Consider the following 9,935-nt stretch of genomic DNA (forward strand, 5'->3'; position numbering starts at 1 on the left):
CAACATTGAAGAAGGGCTCAACACCATTTGGGACTTCCATGTTGTACTTACCTTTATACTCCTCTTTTCTTCCCCATTCTTGCATGCAATGGCAGCCTACCATGCTTTTGTTTTTGGCCATTTTACAGTTCTGAAAAAGTGCTTATTTTGGTCCATTATTCATATTTCATTTAGGTCCTTTCATGGTTTGGGACCTCCATATGCCACTTCATGTTATATCTCTCTTTTATTCCCCATTCTTGCATGTTTAGTTAGCCTATCATGCTTTTGTTTTTGGCCATTTTACAGTTCTGGAAATAGTCCTATTTTGGCCCATTCTACATGTTTTATTAAGGGTCTTTGGCTGTTTGGTGAATATTTTGCATACCTCATGTTATAGCCACTTTTGAGCCTCATTTTGCATCACATTTCTATCATGTTTGTATACTGATTTTGGGGCTGCCATATACTATAAATATTCATATTTTTGGTCCCTCTTCAGTGTTGTAGAAGGGAATTTTTCAGTTTGGATTTTTCTTATATCACTTGCTTCATTACCCCTCTTTTGGCCCCTATTCTTGCATGCCATTTTTTCCATACCTATGCTTGCTGTTTGGCCATGTTTATAACTGTGAAAGTGCCTTTTTTGGGACTGTCTAGCTTCTGTCTTTGCATTGCATGTCCATATTGTGCATGTTTGGCATAGCTATAGGCCATTTCGGGTGCCTAAATTCGCATTTCGGGACAATTCCATGCATTTGGTGTCATTTCGCCTCATTTCGGGACTGTTTTCCCCCATATTTTAGTGCTGAAATTCCATTAGAATGATTGCATGCCATTTCCATGCCATTGCATCGCATTTTGTCATTGCCTCGGTTTGCGTGCCCGTGTGCACGCATTTTGTGGCACTTCATTTTTATCCGCCGGCGTCCTATGTGAGTGTGGCTGAGGCTCACTCATATTGGTATAAGCCCATATCATGTTTTCATGTCATTACATCGCATTTTGCCATCGCCTCGGTTTGCGTGCCCGTGTGCACGCATTTCGAGGCACTTCATTTTTATCCGCCGGCATCTTATGTGAGTGTGGCTGAGGCTCACTCATGTTGGTATAAGCCCACCTCATGTTTTCATGTCATTACATCGCATTTTGCCATCGCCTCGGTTTGCGTGCCCGTGTGCACGCATTTCGAGGCACTTCATTTTTATCCGCCGGCATCTTATGTGAGTGTGGCTGAGGCTCACTCATGTTGGTATAAGCCCATATCATGTTTTCATGTCATTACATCACATTCCGCCATTGCCTCGGTTTGCGTGCCCGTGTGCACGCATTTCGAGGCATCTCATTTTCATAGCATAGTGCATACTAGGTTATATCTTAGATTGCATTCTGTCATTTTCTCGGTTTGCATGCCCGTGTGCACGCATTTCGAGGCATCTCATTTTCATAACATAGTGCATACTAGGTTGTATCTTAGATTGCATTCTGTCATTTTCTCGGTTTGCGTGCCCGTGTGCACGCACTTCGAGGCATCTCATTTTCATAGCATAGTGCATACTAGGTTGTATCTTAGATTGCATTCTGTCATTTTCTCAGTTTGCGTGCCCGTGTGCACGCACTTCGAGGCATCTCATTTTCATAGCATAGTGCATACTAGGTTGTATCTTAGATCACATTCTATCATTTTCTCGGTTTGCGTGCCCGTGTGCACGCATTTCAAGGCATCTCACTTTCATAGCATGGTGTATGTTAGGATTGTATCTTAGTCGCATTTCATGCATATCATGCATATTGCATCATGTTCGGAATAGGAGTTAGCCCGGGCACGGGAAGCGAGGTACATTTCGTACTCCGAGTGACGGAATGTGTCTCAATTCCCCAGTCACCGACACTCCGGATTATCCATGATGGAGTTAGGTTTTAGCTGTAGTTTCATGTGCATTCATCCTATATTGAGTTGTGCATTTCGACTCCTCGGCCATCATGCCTCGATATGCGTGATTGGTGGCACGAGGATCGAGACATGCATATATCTGTGCAAATACATTGCTATGCCCCTTTCCTGCTCTCTGTTGCAGCAAAATCAGGAATCAGCAACTTTTTGGGGCTTGGCACGCATTTCAAGAACAGGTGTAAACAGAGGCTAATTGGGGCATTCCGGTGGATTTCCGCGCAAGACAACCCAGACATGCATCATCCATCAGAAGCAAGGTAGTCCCTGGCTTGCATGCCAGTTTTACAGCTTTCTTAGTTAATTTGTTAATTAATTAGGAATTTGTACATTATTCGGACTGTAATATTTTGGACTGTAATATTCTTTTATTCGGGAATGTATATTTATTCGGACCCTCTGCGCGAGGGCACAACTGTAATAAGTGTGCGTGAGTGTGATGTATGTCTTCCAACCCACGTCTTTCTCCCTTTTATTTATCCACTTATGATGGTTAGATTAGGGCATATTTAAATTAGCATACAGTATGACAGCATGTTTGCATTCATTCATCTGTATTGCATGCACCGGGCTCGGCGCATCATACTAACTGCATTGTACTTTCAATTTCAAAGTTGAATACATGATAATTGTAACATTTCATATGCCATCTTAGAATAGCCGAGCCTGCTATAATTGCATTTTGCATGTGTTGCATTAGACATTTCTGTATAGTGAGGATCATGCATGATTTCTAATGAATTCCTATTTTGGCTTGGAGTACTCGGCAAGCTTTATGCTTTAGCATCCTTGCATGCGTGTGAGTGACTGCCATGAATAGCATGCTTACCATGAGGCTATGTGCTTATCTGATATAACTGCCTGAATGCCTGTGGGTGAAGGTTGGGTTACTTAAATTGGAATAAATCATCAAATGTTTTAAAGCCTACCTGTGGGTAGCAAACCATTTTCAAAAACAAGCATGAAATGTTTCGTTCCAATTCAGGCGACCCGGTCTATATTTGTATGCTGTGCGCATCACATAGTAACCTAGGCTAATAAACCGGAATAAGAACTCACAATGTTTTCAAAAATTGATATCATGGTTAGTAGAGGCCGGTCTATGACCGGGCGAGCGGGGGTGCTCATGAAGTGACCTTCCCCAATCGTACCCAAGTTCCCGAGCCGAGGCAACTTTGGTGATGACGGACACGTGGCCTTTTGGCACCGAGTCAGGGTTTCCTAAATTTCCCAAAATAAAATATTTAGGTGGCGACTCTGTATCTGGCAAAGCAGTCCATGTTTGGCACTTCTTTCAAAAATCTGTTTTTCTTAAAACGATTTGTCGGATTTGGACTCTTTGGTTCAGACTTAGAACCGTGACTAACGAAAGTCAAGTCCGAGCTGTAGTGAGGTCCCCCGCGGGCTTGTTAGCTGTTCTAGCTTCGTAAGTTTCTCCTGATGAGATCTGATCTTCTTGACCCGATTTCCTTGCCTCTTGTTCGAGGGCTGCTTTGAATCTGGCCACACAGGCCTCACATCGTAGTTGACCATTGAACGTTCTGAATGGACCCAAGGTTTGAAAATGAGGAGTCGAGTCTCGAGGCTGAGAGCGATCCTAAGCTGCACAATCTCAAGAGCGATTCCACACAAGTCTTCGCAGGACCGCGCAAAACATTTTATTTTTGAAAATTTTTTAAGAATGCGACTAATCGCTCGTGCTGAAGACGGTGTGGGACCAATCTGGATCAAGTCAGGATCCTTCTCAGTACTCACGCTAACAAGCATGATTCCATTGGTTAAAGGCTTAGCACGCCTCTCTTTCTCTCAAATGATCAAATTTTTGCAAAACCCGGGGAATTACTTCCTCTTCGTTTTCACCGCAGTGTTCAAAAAGTTTTAAAAAACTTAGGTCAATGCAATGATTTTGGGGTGCAGAAGAGTAGGCAAAAAGTACTGCCGTTTCATTCAAACTTTCTGGCACAATTGGCACATGGCCGAGGCAAACACAAGAGCGTGAAAAACCACTGCTGTTTCATTCAAATCTGTCGGCACAACTGGCTCCCTGGCAGAAACAGACTCAAAACAAAACGAAAAGACAAACACAAAACAAAATGGTGATGCCCGAGGCAACACCCCCTGGAATCACCTGACTCCTATACAACAGGACTGACTCGATACAACAAGACAGACCCAAAACAAAAGAGACTGACTCAAAACAAAACGACAGACTCAAAACAAAACAACAAGACTGACCCAATACCCGAGTCGGAAACCGGCATTCGCAAATGCTCAAAACAGTGCATGCCATCCACCATATCCGGAGTAAACTGAGCGCTGCCCGTAGGTGGTTCATCCCTCGATCACATCACATTATCCCCCCATAAGTTCACTGATCAAGTGCCGATAGACCTTGTAGGACCTGGTGCAGGGATGACCTTGTTGTCGATCAGATCTTGTATTTTGTGGCAGAGACGAAAGCACATGTCAGTGTCATGGCCAGCTCGCTGATGGAAGGCACAGTAGTCAGCTGGGTTGTGTGAGAGAGGGAGGTTCTTTGGTAATGGCTGCGGCTTGAGGGGCTTCAGATGCCCTTTCGTGATCAAAGCCCCTAGAGCCTTTGACAAAGGCATATAAAGTGGGGTGAAAACCTTCTTGGCTTGGGGTGGATATTTGGCTGCTTGTGAGCTACTTCCGGACGCACCGGTGAATGGGGTAGCAGTTTTTGATACGGTGGTAGCCACCATGCCCACATCAGAAGATCTTGCAGCTGCATCACCACTGGTGGTCGCATTCGAACTGCGGGAAAACGTCCTCCTGGGCTGCTCCTTATCCTGGTCAAAAAGGCCCTGCTTCATAGCGTCCTCGATCTGTACCCCCATATCGTGTAAATCTGAGAAAGTGGGAAAGGGGATTACAATCATTCTCTGCATTAGCTTGGGCTGGAGATTGCGCACAATCATCCGAATTTGATCTTTGTCAGTAGGCCTTAGAGTCATCATCGAGGCCTTCGCTCTCCACCGAGACACGAATTCTGAGAAGTTCTCCTTCGGCTCCTGCCTCATCGTCTCAAGATCACGGGTCGTAATCTCGATTTGGGTATTGTATGAATATTGTGCGACGAAGGCCTCGACCATCTCCTCCCAGCTTCGTTTCACTGAATCCTCTAATTTGGCATACCAGGTGACTGCAATACTCGACAGGGTCCTGCCAAAAAGGGAGAGCTTCTGTAATCTTGTCAAGCCCATCGGGTGCAAAACATCTGAAAACAAGCTCAAGTGGACCATGGGATCTCCTAACCCATCAAAACGGTCGATATGAGGCATCTTGAACCTGTCCGGCAGAGTTACAGCTGCGTCGGTGTACTCGTCCTCAATGCCCGGGATGGACTTTACCCCCTGGGATTTCTTGAACAGCTTTTCGAGCTTGCTCAACTTCAACGCTGTGGGGTCGACCTCGAACTCGGAGGGAGAGTCTGGTAGATTGGTAGGTGTTTTGGATAGTTGAGGTAAAATTGGGGGTGGAGCCGGCCCTGCCGGAATGTCCGTACCTTCCTGGACATTGTGCGTCTCCCCAGGTGTTGGAGCTCCTGTTGGGGGAGGAACTTGTTGTGAGGTAGATGCGTCGCTTTGCTGTTGCAGCTTGATGATGAGCTCGGCCTGCTGGGCCATGATCGCAGCCTGCTGTTTGGCAAATTCCTCCTGACGGGCAGCATCCTGCTGCATGAGTTTCATACTTTCTTGCATCTGGCGCAGCATGGCCTCCATCCCTGACGTGTTCTGCTGTTCCATCTGATTGATTGGTATCTATCCCGGCAGTAGAAACTGAGACCTCAGCCTGACTGTTCACTGGTGGGGTGGATAAGGGCCACTGATCTGGTAACTGCTGAACCGGTGATTTGTGCCTGACTAGCCCTTTTTACCCTGCCTCTGGTAGAGGAACACCGATTGCCCTTGAACTGAATCTCTGACCTAGCAAAGTCTATCAGCACAAGTTCGATGAGCCTCGGGGGATATCGGAGCCTTCTGAAGCTATAGTTCCAAGACTACCTAGCAAAAGAGAAAAACAGACAGCATCTCAGCCTGATTCCATCTGAACAGTTACGAGCATAGTTGAATGAGTGTGCCCTCCACTGAATTCTGCCCAAATTTCTGCCCCTGCAAACTGATACTCTCAGGTAAAACTGATTCCCAGAAACTGATTGATGCCCGCAGGCCTAATGCCCAAACTCATACACTGATACATGCATTCCTGTAGAGACGCACTCTAAAGCACATAACAGATAAGTGAGAGTCAAAACACCCCTATGTTGGGGTAAGGTTTCCCTGTCCTATTTTGTCAGGAGCTAGGGTTTCACTATGCACACAGCGGTTTCAAACAACCTACAAACGGGTAAGCAACCTGTCCTAGTTTGGAATGGTCACTATGGATCCGAATATGCACTAGGTCGAATGGTCAAAGAGGGTGCCCCGGTAAAACCGGGGTTTGTGTTCCCATACTGGCAGAGCCCACAACCGGTCAGCCTTATGGTCATGCCTTGACAAGACAAGCCTCCGGCAAACCGTTCAGGAATAGCAGATGGCAAACACGGTGTCCTAGGCGCACCAATGCAAATGCAATGCAAAGAAACACACAAGTGTAGTCAAAAACAGATATCATGAGTTCGAGTCAAGTTCTCTAAGTCCCCAGCAGAGTCGCCAGAAACTGTAGACGTCCCCGAACGCTCCCGGGAGGATTAAGTCCCGTTCTGTTCATTTGGGGTCACTACAGCTCGGACTCTCATATCGTCACGGTTCTTAATCTGAACCAAAGAGTCCAAATCCGGCAAATCGTTTTGAGAAACAGATTTTTGAAAAGAAGTGCCAAACATGGACTGCTTTGCCAGATACAGAGTCGCCACCTAAATATTTTTTATGGGGGAATTTAGGAAACCCTGACTCGGTGCCAAAGGCCACGTGTCCGTCATCACCAAAGTTGCCTCGGCTCGGGAACTTGGGTACGATTGGGGAAGGTTACTTCGTGAGCACCCCCGCTCGCCCGGTCAAAGACCGGCCTCTACTAACCATGATATCTTTTTTTGAAAACAATGTGTGTTCTTATTCCGGTATTTAGCCTAGGTTACTATGTGATGCACACAGCATATAAGTATAGACTGGGTCGCCTGAATTGGAACAAAACATTTCATGCTTGTTTATTTGAAAGATAGTTTGCTACTCGCAAGTATGCTTAAAATGTAGATTTTGCCACCCACAGGTGGGCTTAGAAAAAGATGTTTTTGCCACTATCTAGTGGGCTTAAAACAAACAGTTGATGAATTGTCCCAATCCAAGTAACCCGACCTTCACCCACAGGCATTCAGGCAGTTATATCACATAAGCAAATAGCCTCATGGTAAGCATGCTATTCATGGCAGTCACTCACACGCATGCAAGGATGCTAAAGCATAAAACTCACCGAGTACTCCAAGGCAAAACAGGCATTGTATTAGAAATCATGCATGATCCTAAGTATACAGAAATGCCTAATGCAACACATGCAAAAATGCAAACTATAGCGGGCTCGGCTATTCTAAACATGGCATATGGAATGCTACAGCTAACATGTATTCAATTTGGAATTGAAAATACAATGCAGTTAGTATGATGCGCCGAGCCCGGTGCATGCAAAACGGATGAATGATGCAAACATGCTGTCATACTGTATGCTAATTGAAATATGCCCTAATCTAACCATCATAAGCGGATAAATAAAAGGGAGAAAGACGTGGGGTTGGAAGACATACAACACACACACGCACACTTATTACAGTTGTGCCCTCGCGCAGAGGGTCCGAATAAATAATACAGTCCCAAATAAAAGAATATTACAGTCCAAATAATACAGTCCAAATAATATACAAATTCCTAATTAATTAAAAAATTAACTAAGAAAAAAATAAAACTGGCGTGCGAGCCAGGGACTGCCTCGCTTCTGATGGATGATGCATGTCCGGGTTGCCTTGCGCGGAAATCCACCGGGATGCCCCAATTAGCCTCTGTTTACCAGTTATTCTTGAAATGTGTGCCAAGTCCCGAAAAATTGCTGATTCCTGATTTTACTGCAACAGAGAGCAGGAAAGGGGCATATCAATGTATTTCACAAATATATGCATACCTCGATCCTCGTGCCACCAATCACGCATACCGAGGCATGATGGCCGAGGAATCGAAATGCACAATTCAATATAGGATGAATGCACATGAAACACAATAAACCTAACTCCATCATGGATGATCCGGAATGTCGGTGACTGGGAAATTGAGACACATCCCGTCACTCGGAGTACGGAATGTATCTCGTTTTCTGTGCTCGGGCTAACTCCTATCCCGGACACGATGCAATATGCACGACATGCATGAAATGCAACTAAGATACAATCCTAACATACACAATGCTATAAAAATGAGATGCCTCGAAATGCGTGCACACGGGCACGCAAACCGAGAAGATGATAAAATGCGATCTAAGATACAACCTAGTATGCACAATGCTGTAAAAAGGAGATGCCTCAAAATGCGTGTACACGGACACGCAAACCGAGAAAATGACAGAATGCGATCTAAGATACAACCTAGCATGCACTATGCTGTAAAAAATGAGATGCTTCGAAATGCGTGCACACGGGCACGCAAACCGAGGCCATGGCATACGCAATGCAATATGGTAAAAATGGCATATAGAATGCAACATGGACTTATACTAACATGAGAGAGCCTCAGCCACACTCACATAAGAGGCCGGTGAATGAGAATGAAGTGCCTCGAAATGCGTGCACACGGGCACGCAAACTGAGGCGGTGATAGAATGCGATGCAATGACATGAAAACATGATATGGGCTTATACCAACATGAGTGAGCCTCGGCCACACTCATATAGGATGCCGGTGGATGAAAATGAAGTGCCTCGAAATGCGTGCACACGGGCATGCAAACCGAGGCGATGATAGAATGCGATGCAATGACATGAAAACATGATATGGGCTTATACCAACATGAGTGAGCCTCAGCCACACTCATATAGGATGCCGATGGATGAAAACGAAGTGCCACGAAATGCGTGCACACGGGCACGTAAACCGAGGCAATGATAGAATGCGATGCAATGACATAGAAATGGAAAGCAATCATTCTAATAGAATTTCAGCAATGAAATATGGGGCAAAACAGTCCCGAAATGAGGTGAAATGACACCAAATGCATGGAATAGTCCCGAAATGCGAATTTAGGCACCCGAAATGGCCTATAGCTATGCAATGTGTGCACAATATGGACATGTAATGCAAATACAGAAGCTAGGCAGTCCCAAAAAAGGAAATTTCACAGTTATAAACATGGCCAAATAGCAAGCATAGGTAGGGCAAAAATGGCAAGCAAGAATAGGGGCCAAGAGAGGGGTAATGAAGCAAGTGATATAAGCAAAATCCAAACTGAAAAATTTCCTTCTTCAACACTGAAGAGGGACCAAAAATATGCACATTTACAGTTTATGGAAGCCTCAAAATCAGTATACAAACATGCTAGAAATGCAATGCAAAATGAGGCTCAAAAGTGGCTATAACATGAGGTATGCAAAATATTCACCAAAAAGCCAAAGACCCTTAATGAAACATGTCAATAAGGTCAAAATAAGACTATTTCCAGAACTGTAAAATGGCCAAAAACAAAAGCATGGTAGGCTAACAAAACATGCAAGAATGGGGACCAAAAGAGAGATATAACATGACGTGGCATATGGGGGTCCCAAATCATGAAAGGCCCTAAAGGAAAAATGAATAATGGGCCAAAATAAGACTATTTTCAGAACTGTAAAATGGCCAAAAACAAAAGCATGGTAGGCTGCCATTGCATGCAAAAATGGGACCAAAAGGGGAGTATAAAGGTAAGTACAACATGGAAGTCCCAAATGGTGTTGAACCCTTCTTCAATGTTGAAGAGGGGCTCAAAATAAGCCTAATATCAGTTTACAACATGCTCAAAAACAGATTAC

This window comes from Camellia sinensis, chromosome 10 (genome assembly GCF_055761805.1).
Source record: "Camellia sinensis isolate YWXY chromosome 10, ASM5576180v1, whole genome shotgun sequence".
NCBI classification, from domain to species: Eukaryota; Viridiplantae; Streptophyta; class Magnoliopsida; order Ericales; family Theaceae; genus Camellia; species Camellia sinensis.